Source organism: Danio aesculapii, chromosome 13 (assembly GCF_903798145.1).
Source record: "Danio aesculapii chromosome 13, fDanAes4.1, whole genome shotgun sequence".
NCBI classification, from domain to species: Eukaryota; Metazoa; Chordata; class Actinopteri; order Cypriniformes; family Danionidae; genus Danio; species Danio aesculapii.
This window is the reverse complement of record NC_079447.1, coordinates 51,951,991-51,967,605: the sequence shown is the minus strand read 5'-3', so window position 1 is coordinate 51,967,605 and position 15,615 is coordinate 51,951,991.

Here is a 15,615-nt window from a genome sequence, read left to right as displayed (position 1 = left end):
ATTCGTACGAATTAGCCACTAAACTGTCAAAACGTAAAATACTTACATTTCCTCATGCATGTATTCAAAAAGGGCTTAAAACTATGCTCATAAATAATCTTACTTTTATTTTCAATGTGTAAATATGATTACATGCAGAAGTTTTATATTTGAGGATGAGGCAGATTCAAACTGATGAACTAATGGGTCGGGGTTAGATTGGATTGACAGCAATTTCCCATTCGCTCTCACGGTGTCCTGTAATTTAAAGCTTTTCACGAGTTCACACTCACAGATATTTAACTGAATAGATTATTTGCCGTGCTGTCCGGGGAGAGGGCTCAGAGCTCGGGAAGACTCCCTAACTCGTGTTATTCCCCTTATCAGGATAAAGAGAGATAGGGTCCGAGCGCAGTGTCTAGCCTGGCTCCAGTACGCTTCCCCCTCATATTTAAATACGTATCTGGTTTAATAGTGTGGAGCTGGGGTGGTGGAGGGACGCTGAAGTCCAGAAAAACGGAGGTATGACTCTTGAGCTGATTGGATAATAGCATGATTGTGTGTGTGATGAATTAGCCTCGTCAAAGACTGATCGTGCTCCTCCTGAAGTTTGTTTATAAAACATCACTCATGTTTCCAATCACAACAGAAAAAAGACTCAAGTCGTGTAGTACATTAACGCTTATTAACCAGTTTACTGTAACATACCGTAATTTCTTCAGCACTTGAAAACATCTATGAAGAGTACTTGGAAGTCTTGTGCTGTATTGACTATTGAAACACCAACATTAGCCTGTTAACATGTGTTCTGCACGTGATGGAAAGGTTTCAAAGTGATCTTGGAGCAAGAGAAAACACAGATGCTCTGAGAAGAAACAAAAAAGCCTGGGTTCTGCTCTGCATCGCTCAAACACTCTGAACACATTAAACAGACTGTGCAACGCATGCTTAGTAGTGTAAAACTGTATAAAAACTGACACGTCAAGATAATTATTCATGTTTTTAAATCTCATTTATTAGTTTATTTGCAGGGGTCCACATCACTAATTACTGTTACATAAACAAATATACTAAATAATATACTGTATAAATAAATCAAATTATTATGGGGCAACACGGTGGCACAGTGGGTAGCACAATCGCCTCACAGCAAGAAAATCACTGGTTCGAGCCTCTGCTGGGTCAGTTGGCATTTCTGTGTGGAGTTTGCATGTTCTCCCCATGTTGGCGTGGGTTTCCTCCGCGTGCTCTGGTTTTCCCCACAAGTCCAAAAACATGTGGTATAGGTGAATTGGGTAAGCTAAATTGTCTATAGAGTATGAGTGTGTGTGGATGTTTCACAGTGATTGGGTTGCAGCTGGAAGGGCATCCGCTGTGTAAAACATAAGCTGGATAAGTTGGCGGTTCATTTCGCTGTGGTGACCCCAGATTAATAAAGGGACTAAGCCAGAATGAATGAATTATTATTATACAATGGTGACACTTTATCGTGAGGGTCAGTGATTTGTGGTGCACTAATGCCTGAATTAATAGTTACAAATATCTGTAAATTGACAGTATTTTGTCATTCATGTTCATGACATTGCCTTATGTAGGATTTTAAAATCACATTATAGGATCTTGATATTTTCCCCAAGTGCTTTTGGTTAGAAAAATTGACTTTTATTGACATTTTTAATAGTTTAAAGTGATATATTGTCTGTTGGTGTTGTAAACTACTGTACAAAAAACCTGGTTATAAGTTGCCAGTACATTTTCTGTTATTCTACACTTATTTCTCTATATATTATATTATTTCAAACTACTTAAATGTCAATACAACAGCACGGTGGCTCAGTTGTTAGCACTGTTGCTTCACAGCAAGAAGGTCGCTGGTTTAAGTTCTAACTGGGCCAGTTGGCATTTCTGTGTGGAGTTTGCATGTTCTGCCGGTGTTGGCGTGGGTTTCCTCCGGGTGCTCCGGTTTCCCCCACAGTCCAAAAACATGCGCTATAGGGGAATTAATGAACTAAATTGTCCGAGAGTGTATGAGCGTGTGTGTGAATGAGTGTGTATGGGTGTTTCCCTGTACTGGGTTGCAGCTGGAAGACATACGCTGTGTAAAACATATGCTGGATTGGCGGTTCATTCCAAAGTAAAGACAAAGGAAAATGAATGAATAAATGAAAATGTCAATACAAGTCACTCGTATTGTGACTTGAATTGTTGAATTGTCAACATCAAAGTCGACAGAGCAGAAATCAACATCCCATAATGCTAGGGGCTAGGCGACCATCAACCGTTTTCCGGTTCAACCGGGCAGGTGTGAATGTAGCAATCGCACTCGACACCTACTTAAAGAGGTGATCTCGGTACGCTTTCAAACGTACCCTGGAGCGGTTCGTTTGTGGTGAGAACATGATCTGAACTAAAACAGACCCAACCGCAAAAAGTACTGCGCCTTTTGGACTAATCCAGCTGCCGTAGTCTAATGCGCTGTCCCATTACATGGGCTTTGGAGGAAAAATATTTGCTGACAGCGCTTTACCAACAGTTTTAAACAGAGAGAGAGAGAGGAAAAAACATGACCTGATGGATTGTAGGTAGTGTTGATGACCATGACCATGATGACCAGATGACCATGTCACAGTTTAGCTAAATTAATTCACACCTCCTCCTATCACCGTTGCCGATTGCGATGCATTAAAACATTGTTTTCCAGCCGCAGCTGTTCTTCATTCTCGAAATGTACCGTTTGTCTAAAGTGATGTATACAAGCTATATACTATGAGCAGGGATACAAGCAGCCAGTGCAGCGACATTTTGTGTCTGCAGGTTTGTTTACTAGCGCGAGTTCCATTGGCATTTTCTCGCATGTTAATTCTGACCAATCGAAAAGCAGTTTCGCAAAGACGTTCAATAACATCTGGCCAATGAGTGATGTGGATTTTGTCACATGACTGCATTTTGGTTTTTTTCAACTGGTTTGGACCAAAGTTATCAGTGTGGTGTGAGAAGGACCCAAAACAGCAGAGAAATGCTGCAGTGTATCATTTGTTTCCCTTGATCCAGACCAAATAAACCAAACCACAGGCACACATACTGGTAATTATGAAGAACATTAGAAAGCATTGCAGTGTTTGGTTGTTCTGTGTTTGTCTGAAATAATTAGTGTACTGAAATGTTTATATTCGTGTCACATGGCTCTGGGAATACTGAAAAGTTTCGATGTTTTCGACGCACACAAGCAGCACGTCTTCATTGAAAACACTGGACTTGCATGTGGAAAATACGCAATATATGAACAGCCGTCGTCATTTGTAATCTCCAACATTGGATCTTCTTCTTGCACAGGCATGCTGGATTCACCTGATGTGTTGACTAATGGGTTGCGGATGCATTACTTTGGCAGTTACTCATTTTGCTAGCTTGTGGGTTGATTTTTGGCACTCGAGCGACCGAGATGAACCGAGATGAACCGAGATAATACGGTCATTTTTCAAAATAAAAGATCCTTTAGATAATAAATAAAAAGGAAATAATGATTTCTAGTGCGACCCGATACCAATTGATCCACTGATTGATATCGATCCCAACCCGGGGGTGGGCACCACCGTTTTATAGTGTAATTTGGCATGATTTAACGGTGAACGAAGGTCAAATCAGGAATTAATGAAGGGCTAAATCCGATTTTTACTAGGACCCTCTTGTTTAAAATGAAATTAGGCTCAATCGCTGACAGAATTTACATCTATCGAGTGAACAAACCCTCATCTCTGAACACCAAAAACCGTGCATCCTAGCCTCCGAATCAGACTGCCGTGTAAGTTACCGTTTGTTTATATCAACACAGCCTTATCCTGCCTTGGCACTAGTATCTGCAATGACACAATCATAAAGCAAGAATACACTGGAAACTACTCGAATGACAAAGATTTTCCTAGAACAAGCCGTTTCTCAGACTACGTGCACGAGACTGTACACGCTTGATGGTGTTCCCTCTCAAAACATTTCACCGATTCCTTCCATGGAAACTCTTATTGCTTCTGTCCCTCCGTCTTCTCTGTCAGCATAATCACTTGCTGCTGCAATACACACCGCACTAATCTCCCAGGCACACCGCACAAGTGATCACGTTAATTGCCGTTTATTGCATGGAATTATGACCCATTACTGTGCTACCGACGCACCCTGCCAAAACAAAGAGGCCTCGTTTATTTAGCCAAAGTTCAAAGTCATTCGCTTGAAACAGCAGACTGTATTAAGTCTTTGCTTAATAGTATGAGAAAGACAGAAAGCAGGAGTGACCTTAAGATAACAAGGGCAACAAACCTTTAATGGGTGGGTGCATGCTGTTTCCATTAAGGAGGGAAAACAAACTACATGTTTTTGGGTAGTTGACAAACAGGCAGTAAAATATATATATAAAGTATTTTGTAAAACACTATTATTGAAAAAAAAGCTGGTCCCGCTTTATATTAGGTGGCCTTAACTAATATCAAAGACTTTAAAATACACAAGACGTGTCACTCATATAGGTTTGAATAGGGTAAAGTGTAACGATCAATATGGTGAATGAAGCCCCGCCTACTAGTACAGGAGCCAATCAGTGATCGCAACACACTGAAGTTGTTCTGGGGGAGAAGCTCGGACCAGACGTATGTTTTTATGACAGCTTTTGTGGTGAATAAACACACTGGTATCCCAGTGAATATTTGCTTCACAGACATAAGCAGGGGCGAATTGGAAACTTGGGCCATCGTACTTTTTGGGCTGGACTGATCATCTTATTAGAGAGGAGCTGACCACGACCACGACAACCGGGTTCGAGTCCGGGGAAGAGCGGTTCCAGAAATCAGGTAAGACTAAAACAGAATCCAAGAAATAAAGCGAAGAGGTTCATAACAGGGTGAAAATGTGGTAAAATCCGAAAACGTGGTAAAAAAAAAAAAACAGACGAGGGCTTTTCTTTTTCTGGACGGCTTTTGTAAATCGTTGGTTGGGTTTAGGGCGGGCGGGTCAATCGGTAAAATCGGTTGGGTTCGGGGAAGGAGGAGGGTGGGTCGGCCGGCCGATTGGCCGGTCGCCCAGTCAATTATTCAGCCAGTCAGACAGACAGACGTTCGTCCGACAGTGGCCTCTGGTGGGTTCATGGGAGAACAGCGCGGGCGCGAACGGCACTCGTGGGAGACGTCTGAGAAGCCAAAAAGGCACACACAGCGGCCTCTCGCGGATTCGCGAAAACCAAAAACTGCAAAAATACAGACCTCCCAGGACGTAATTCGCGGTCTCCAGAAACGTCCTCGGGACTACGCTTTCAGAATGAGCCTGGGTTGCGCTTTTTCCTGCCTAATTAATTGACAATGCTGTGATTTGTGATGCTCTGAAAGTAAGGTGCCCATGTGACAATCTGCAGCCCATTATTTTTTTTTCGTTATTGACATTAGGCTTACAAATGCAAAATAAAAAAAAATAAAAAACAACACAGCAGTTTTTACTACAACAGATACATGGAAAACAAAAAACAAGCTGAACCATTTACCGCATTTTGACTGATGACATAACTAAATATACAAATTTTTTTGCCATGCGTACAACATCAATTCGACAACTCATTTACACTCACCGGCCACTTTATTAGGTATACCTAGCAGAAGTTGGACCCCTTTTGCCTTCAGAACTGTTTTAATACTTTGTGGCATAGATTCAACAAGGTTCTGGAAATATTCCTCAGATTTTGCTCCATATTGACATGATAGTATCACATTTGTCTGCTGCACATCCATAATGTGAATCTCCCGTTCCACCACATCCCAAAGGTGCTCTGTTGGATTGAGAACTGGTGACTGTGGAGGCCATTTGAGTACAGTGAACTCATTGTCATGTTCAAGAAACCAGTCTGAGATGATTTGCGCTTTATGACATGGTGCGTTATCCTGCTGGAAGTAGCCATCAGAAGATGGAGACACTGTGGTCATAAAGGGATGGACATGGTCAGCAACAATACTCAGGTAGGCTGTGGCGTTGACACGATGCTCAATTGGTACTAATGGGGCCAAAGTGTGCCAAGAAAATATCCCCCACACCATTACACCACCACCAGCCTGAACCGCTGATACAAGGCAGGATAGATCCATGCTTTCATGTTGTTGATGCCAAATTCTGACCCGACCATCCGAATGTGGCAGCAGAAATGGAGACTCATCAGACCAGGCAACGTTTCTCTAATCTTCTATTGTCCAGTTTTGGTGAGCCTGTGTGAAAAGCCTCAGTTTCCTTTTTTTTTTTTTTAATAAATGCAATAATTAGTGTGTTCCGATAAACTAAATGGAACATTATTTTACAATTATTTTGATTTTAGATTTCCACAAAGTTATTTAAAATATTGCTGCTGACATTCAGTTAAGGGTTAGTAAACAAATAAAATAAAAAGCATCCATATCTTGTTGAATTGCTGAATGCCTCCTCAATTGTAAGTCACTTTGGACAAAAGCATCTGCTAAACGACTAAATGTAAATGTAGTAAATAATGATTAACGCTGTGTGAACGAGTCCTTTTAAATGCGATAGATACTGTAGCGAACAAGCTGTGTTCTTTACACCCACAGAGCTGCAGTTTCCAACATCTCAATTTCTAAGAAATAAACGCCCACATCCTCTTGGATTCATTCCTGTCACTGTCAGCATGTTCCTCAAACCCACCTAAGCTTCACAGGAAGCGAATTAAACACGTCTCCTTAATCAACACCCTTTAAATGATGTGAAGAGAATTTGATCTGGTCTTTAACGTGAGCCAAATCTTTGGGAAGTGCAATTCAGACTAATGATAATAACCTGACAGACCAGATCCCTACTTGACAAATGCTACATCTGGGAATCCCGTGGCTTTATATCTATACACTGTGCTCAACATATATGGTGTACCTCACAAATCTTTCATTTAAATTCATATTCTGTCAGGTTTACAATGTTATATGTGTGCATATACATTAGATTAGTCCAACACAATCTCTCGGCAATTCGTAACATTTTGATTTAGTGGCTAATTCGTACAAATTCGTACGATCTAATTCGTACAATTTAGTACAATTTGCTCATCCCCCAATGACGGTTGGGTTTAGGGGTGGGGTTAGGTGCCACGCCTCCTTTTTAAAATCGTACAATTTCGTACGACGGAACTCGTACGAATTTGCACGAATTAGCCACTAAACTGACAAAACGTAAAATACTTACGTTTTCTCGTGAGATCAGGCTGGATTAGTCTATACTGAAGCCAAACCTGGAGCTAATCTAATAAAATAACTAATTATAACGGCCCAAAAATACACTAAATTTATATGTTGGGGAAAAATGTTACATAAAAATAACATTTATAACATACACTTCACCAACAGCAGCATGTAATGCTATAGTGATACATTTTCCTTGAAAAACGATGCCTTTAAGGCTCCAATAAATCACAGTACCCTGCTGAAAAATCCAGCTTAAACCAGCCTAGGCTGGTTGGCTGGTTTTAGCTGGTCGACCAGCCTGGTTTTAGAGGGGTTTTGGCCATTTCCAGGCTGGTTTTCAGCCATTTCCAGCCTGGTCTTAGCTGGTCAGGCTGGGTGATGACCAGCTAAAACCAGCTTGACCAGCCAAGCCAGGCTGGGAGCCCAGCCAAAACCAGCTATGTCCAGCTTAAACCAGACTGGTCATGCTGGTTTTAGCTGGATTTAGCTGGTCATTTTCCAGCCTGACTAGCTAAGACCAGGCTGGAAATGGCTGAAAACCAGCCTGGAAATGGCAAAAACCCCTCTAAAACCAGGCTGGTCAACCAACTAAAACCAGCCAATCAGTCTAGGCTGGTTTGAGCTGGATTTTTCAGCAGGGGTATGTATTTTAGCCCCATTAATCCTTTCAGTGCTGCATTCTAAACAAACAGTATTATGATAGGAGAGCAGCCAGAATCTTGCTGTAATTGATGCATTAACAATTGGAAGTCTGGGAGAATACTGCTGTAAGTAATGGGTATCCTCCCACAGGGGTTCTTGTAACTGAAAGCTACAGCTGGACTCTTAATACTTCATGTTTTGTTGAGTTTGGAAAATGGCAACAAAGGCACGACCGTGAACTGAGCGCCATGTTTGTTCCCTGAGAGGGGGGAAAAAAAAACAGCAGTGAGGTGTCATAGCAAGAATGATGAATTGCTGTGTGGTTATGTAGTTTGCAATGCTCAAGCCAACTATTATCAAATGAGGAAATTGTGGAAAACACTGACAAGCACATTACATGGAGTGTTATGGAAGTTTACCATGTCATTCATACTGAAGATAATCTAAAGGAAAAATATATGGAATAAAAATATTAACTGTCTATCGAGTGGACGGGATATTCATGTTGGATTGCTTGAATACACTCACCGGCCACTCACAGGTACACCTGTTTAACTGCTCGTTAAGGCAAACTTCTAATCAGCCAATCACATGGCAGCAACTCAATGCATTTAGGCATGTAGACATGATCAAGACGATCTGCTGCAGTTCAAAGCGAGCATCAGAATGGGGAGGAAAGGTGATTTAAGTGACTTTGAACGTGGCATGGTTGTTGGTGCCAGATGGGCTGCTCTGAGTATTTCAGAAACTGCTGATCTACTGGGATTTTCATGCACAACCATCTCTAGGGTTTACAGAGAATGGTCCAAAAAGGGGAAATCTCCAGTAAGTGGCAGATCTGTGGGTGCAAATGCCTTGTTGATGCTAGAGGTCAGAGGAGAATGGCCAGACTGGTTCCAGCTGATGGAATGGCAACAGTAACTCAAATAAGCACTCGTTACAACCGAGGTCTGCAGAAGAGCATCTCTGAACACACAACACGTCCAACCTTGAGGCGGATGGGCTACAGCAGCAGAAGACCACACCGGGTGCCGCTCCTTTCAGCTAAGAACAGGAAACTGAGGCTACAATTCACACAGGCTCACCAAAACTGAACAACAGAAGATTGGAGAAACGTTGCCTGGTCTGATGAGTCTCCATTTCTGCTGCCACATTCAGATGGTCAGTTCAGAATTTGGCTTCAACAACAGGAAAGCATGGATCCATCCTGCCTTATATCAGCGGTTCAGGCTGGTGGCGGTGGTGTAATGGCAATATATTCTTGGCACACTTTGGGTCCATTAGTACCAATTGAGCATGGTGTCAATGCCACAGCCTACCTGAGTATTGTTGCTGACCATGTCCATCCCATTATGACCACAGTGTACTCATCTTCTGATGGCTACTTCCAGCAGGATAACGCACCATGTCAAAAAGCGCCAATCATCTCAGACTGGTTTCTTGAACATGACGATGAGTTCACTGTACTCAAATGGCCTCCACAATCACCAGTTCTCAATCCAATAGAGCACCTTTGGGATGTGGTCGAATGGGAGACTGGCATCATGCATGTGCAGCCGACAATTACATATATATATATACACCCCATTACATTATTGAGTCTTATTTCAGATACACCATAAAAAGGACCCAGCTCTCTATTTCAGATGCATACAGAGAGCAGTCAGAATATAAAAATATATATTAAAAACCGATAAACTGGATGCATTCTAAAACCTATATTATAATTTTACTGTTTTGATGCTTAGGAACCCCTTAGCATATTGGATCCACAGCTTTTTCTATGCAAAAACAAATAACATAATACAAAGAATCTTCATGCAGGACTACATTTGCTTAAAACCACAGTTCATAGTGGTGACTCCTGTTAAACTCCAAAAATTACAAAAATCCCCATAAAAATCCAGCTTTCTGTTAGGAACCTAAACGAACAGTAACAGTCTAGTTTTCAAAGTATTGCACTCACATATTCTGGCTGCAGTGGCTCTTCACTGGAGAAATAACAGCATAGATTTCAGTTTGCGCCAACAACAACATACTGCAAAGTTCAGAACACTTTGAATGCCGCACACAAGTCATATGGACTGAACATGAATACATTTTTTTGGTAGTTTAGGTCACTATAAACTGTTGAAGTCACTAAATAAAAAGCTTTTGCTACTTCAAATACATTATTCCACAGAATATACACTACCTGAAAAAGTCTTGCGCCTATCCAATTTTAGGAACAACAGATAATAACTTGAATTCTAGTTGATCATGTGGTATCAGAAGTGGCTTATATGAAAGGCCTCTAGATTACGCTTATTTTACCAAAATAAAGTATGATCCTGTCTTGATGTTGACTGATTTCATTAGGACAGTAAGGTCTGACTCTGCTTAGACTAAAGTCTGCTCACTGAACCTTCAATAATGTCCAGTATAGAATATGTGCTCATGCTGCAGTGGAAACAGAATGAATATTGTGTCTGACTCCATCATGAGCTTGGAGGACTGCATCCATACATCTCTGACATGACTCCAATCACTGATTAATAAAGTCATCTGGAATGGCAAAGAAAGCCTTCTTGCAGGACTCCCAGAGTTCATCAAGAGTCTTTGTGTTCATCTTCAACGCCTCCTCCTTCATCTTATAATAAACATCAATAATGTTCATGTCTGGTGACTGGGCTGGCCAATCCTGGAGCACCTTGACCTTCTTTGCTTTCAGGAGCTTTGATGTGGAGGCTGAAGTATGAGAAGGAGCGCTATCCTGCTGGAGAATTTGCCCTCTCCTGTGGTTTGTAATGTAATGGGCAGCACAAATGTCTTGATACCTCAGGCTGTTGATGTTGATCATCCACTCTGCAGATCTCTCGCACGCCCCCATACTGAATGTAACCCCAAACCATGATTTTTCCTTCACCAAACTTGACTGATTTCTGTGAGAATCTTGCGGGTTCCAGTAGGTCTTCTACAGTATTTGTGCAGATCAACAGATGATTCAGCAGAGAAATCCACCTTCTGACACTTTTCCAAATGATCAACTAGAAATTAAGTTATTATTTGTTGCTCTTACAACTGGGATCCACCACAAGGTTTTTGTCAGGAAGTGTAGATCAAATAGCATTGCAAAATAGACTGTCAGGATATAAACTGAATTTAGTAATGATTGATCACAATTGCATAATAATAACTGGATGTTCTTGTTCATGCACAAAAACTCTACTGCGCTTTACAATGTTCAAGCTTTTATTTACGATGTGGATGAGGCTCCAGATTTTTTAATGATGAAACTAAAATTTTACTAATAACTAAAAGTTACAGTCCATCTCTGTTCCACATGAACAACATGGCTGAAATGATCCAGTTTAAGAGTATTTAAAAGATTGGTCCAGAAATCTTTGCGCTCAATATAGCACAGAAGAACACACGGATGTTCTGGAAAATCACAATAAGCTAATATTCGTAACTTGCAAGTGCCAAAACCACAACATGCAAATGTTCAGCTTTCAAATTGGCTTCCAATAAGACATCGACTTCAATAAATCTGACATTCTGGAGAGGATAAATTGTCATGTCTTCGATCCGACTCGGCATAAACCTGCTTCTGATGTCTAAATGTTCTTTTAGAATAGATAAACGGTAAAATCTTAACTTATAAACGTTCATTACAATCTAAAATGGATTGTTTCAAATCCAAATTTACCAGTTGTATCAAGAAATGAATCAGAAATCCTTCATCGTCATCAATGAATTACAGAAGACCACACACACATACTGAAATTACAACAATCTGAAAATGAACAACCTACTGCACAAAGCTACAAACAGGCAACAGCTTTCCATATCACGAGAACGTGAAAGCATGTTCCTTTATCTACATTCCTAAAACCCCCCTCACGACATTCATCCTCGCAGCTGTCATACACAATTAACCTTGGAGGAATATCGGAATTACTATAACTTTCCTTTTGCCTTCACAAAAAGGGGGCTGACTTCTTCTCTATTTAGTGCAGATCTCCTTATCTCTGCCTTATTTCAACCTCTGCATCAAGACAGAGAGAGAGAGAGAGGGATTTGGAAGGTGAATGGAGAGGGCAGGCTCACATCTGCAAGTCTGCAGCCTCCTCAAACCCACCTCCTCCAACTCTGCGCTCTGCACAGCCCTGACCATGGGACACCAGACAGTGTGAGTGAGGGGGATTTTATTCCTTATTGATTCCAGCTCCGCGCACATCAAACTCTGGTAAATCTTTGACTTTTCTCTGCTTAACAATTGCGATGCATTGATCGTCTTTACGTCTTCAGTGTTTGCACTTTGCCTTTTGCTTGCAACCAGCATGCAGAAGATACTGTTTCACACCTCATGATCTTATGGCTAGCCCAAGAGATGTGGTCATTTATTTTTATAGAAATGCTTGAAGTTCATACAGAACTGCATTGTTTGATGGTGGTTCTGTTAAGGTTGGGTTGCATTGATGCATTGCTTTTTTTTTTGGAGAACATCTAAATAGATCCCAGAAAAACTAGATGTGTATAAAACCTCACATGCTTTGCCCTTTGTGTCAGCATCTTTGCAAATCATGCTGACAGGCTGCATTGGGAATTTATTAGGAAGGGTTATCAGTTCCTAACTTGTGCCACTGTCACAAGAGAGGAATGAATGGAATTATTTAACAAGGCTGTGACCGGTCCAAGTTATTCAGTCTAGCTGTAGCCTTCTTTAACTCATAAGTGTTGTGTTTCCTTGTTTGGGTAACACCAGTGATTAAAAAAGGCTGCACAGAAGAGCTGGAAAAGCCTCAAAATGGAGCTTCTCCAACAAATATTTGCGAGTATCACATGCATGTTGATCACGTATGCAACTTGGTGGAAATTCCCTCGTAACAGCTCTGTCCTCAGTAGACCGTTGAGGTTACGGTCTTGATTATGTGAAATCATTTTAGTGGTCTCTCTGATATAATGTTTTGGCTATTTTATTGGAGCCCAAGGAACTTGGCCCCCCATTTATTTTCCCCTCATGTTGGCAAACTAATTGAACATGCCTTACAGCAGTTGTTGATTTTGGTATTGAAACCACTGCATTACAATAGCACGTTTATAGCTCTGCAATGGAAAACAGGCAGAAAGGTTTTACTAAGACAATGGCTGCCAGTTAGAAAACATGAAGATAACCGATCCAAGACAAGCCGTACACAATAAAAGGGGAGTAACTACAGATGTGGAGATGTGGATTTATGAAAAATGCCTTTCCTGGGAAGCTGACTAAATAAAGCATACATATCTGGTGCATTTCCAACTTAGATACGGAGAGGTTCACGCCTCATCTGGAGGACAGGGAGGAATCAGCTGTTCAACAAGGGTTTCCTGCCTCCCACATTCAGTTGGACGAAACCCATCAACGTGAAATAAATCTTAAACAAGTTTCACTACAAACACAATCAATTACTCATGCTGAAATTCCACCGAGCTTTCGGTGTCATGTTTTGGAGGATACATGCTGAAGATATATTAGGCTAAAATTAAGGGGGGGCAATTCCTTTTGGTAGCAGACAATGTTTAAACACGTCACATTCCAGCTACATTACTTCTCCTTCATCTTGACCTGGGACTGGAACCATAAACTGTCTGGAGGTCCCCAATAACTTCCAAGGTCAATGAGAAGGTCATGGTGCTGGGAAAAGCCATATGGCTAGAGGTACATACTGGCAGACACACATGTCTTTCCAGTTTTTGTGCAAGACTCGTGGTCATTAATTCCGCGGGAGTAATGGTGCATTACAAAACAGTCAATTCAAATTCGTTCTGCGCTGTCCTTTTTTTCCTGTCTAAAGTTGCTTTGGCTTTGTCACATGAACATAAGCTTGGTCACTGTCCAGAACTACAATATTACTGGAAGGGGGGAAAACCCTGGTTCTGAGGAACAGTGCGTGGGGGGGCGTGGGCTTGGGTGCTTAGCATGCAGACATGCTCGTGAAAATAATGGAGCGTTCCACATACCTCCCCTTACGCTGGGCTTTGCAAAGCACTGGAGCAAGGACTAGTTTCACCATGGCTGTCTTAGGTCAAAGAGTGGAAAACCCCAGTCATAGAACTCGCCAAGGCTGAAGGATGTATAAAAGTTTCACTCGTGTTCTAGTCATGCTCATGATCTCTCAACTGTCGAGGACGGTAACTTTCATTGGGAATCTCTGGTTGACCGCATCAATCAGTAGGCCAAAAAACACCCCAACCTCTTCCAAAGGGAGCATATCTGGTCTTCATTTAATATGCTGTTTTTTCATAATGTCTGCAGTTCTTTCTCTTTCTGGAAAGAGCACACAGTTTCCAACAGAAGCCAGAGTTAGATGAAGAGCTTTTTCAAAACATGACATGATTCTTTAAGACAGTGAAGTAAAAAAAACAACAAGAACAGTTAATGGGACTAATTCCTGCTCAATGAAAGTTAAGCTCAATCAACAGCAGCACTTGTGGCATAATGTTAATTCAACACAGACTCATTCTGAAAGCGTAGCCCTATATACGTTTCTGGAGATCGTGAATTATGTAGCCAGAAGTATGTATGGCTGCATTTCGTCTTAAAAACGAATGCTAAGGGACGATAGCATTTCGTGCTTACCAGCTGACCGCTTACCTCCGTATGGATGGCTTTTTGCTGTTACCAGTTAGCTCGCCGTGTACTTCGGCAGACTTTAGACGTAGAGAGGAGTTGACCACGACGACGGGGTTCGGGTCTCATGAAGAACGGTTCCAGAAAGCGGGTAAGACAAAAACAGAATCCATATTGGTTGGGTTTAGGAAAGGAGGAGGGTGGGTCAGTCGATAGGTCAGTCAGTCAAACCGTCAGTCGACAGCGGACTCTGGTGGATTTACGCAAGAAGAGCAGGCATGAATGGTGAAATTTGTGAGAGAAAAATCTCAAAAAGCATACACATCGGCCTCTGGTGAATTTGCGAAAACAAAAACTGCAAAAAACATGACTCCTGGGATGTATTTGGCAGTCTCCAAAAATGTATATAGAGGTACATTTTCAGAATGAGCCTGGGTAGTAATTATTATCGCAAAATAGTTGGTCAAACTTTATTTTGATGGTGTGTTTGTTGAATTTAAGTTACATTGCAACTAATTCTCTTTAAGTTGACTGTTAGGGTTAGGGTTAGTGTAAGTTGGCATGTACTTGTAAAGGTTCTTATAGTCAGTTAGATATCTGTATCAATAGATATTAAGCAGACAGTCTACTAAAGCTGAAATTATACTTTCGCCTGGCGCCACATCGCGCATCTCCGCTGACTGCGCGCGCACCTCGCGAAACAGACAAGGCTTTTATACTCGCCGTGCTCACCGTTTTGATATCCTTTAAAACGACAGGGGGTGGTCAAAAGAAACCCACTGTCAAATCAGACGGATGAACAGAGAAGTAGGAAGTTTCCGGAACTACGTCATATCATTAATATCATTCAATACTTTTAAACTAATTATTTTTTTATGGTTTTTATACATTATTTTAATGATTATAAGCGTTTTTATAACCATTCAAGATTTATTTTGATCAAACTTTGATGCATCACTTGCTTTTGTTCATATCTCGGACAGTTTTACAATTTAAAGTTTATTACAATATTAATCACGAGAGAACATGAGTTGCTCTACAAATACATTTTTATTATGGCAAAAATAAAAGCAAAAAAAGTACACTTACTACAAAATACTGATGGTTTTTTTTTTTAGATTTAGCCCGCTCCACAAACATGCATCAATGTAAAAGCTATGACTGGTGGAAAAACATATTCTGTAATTGTGT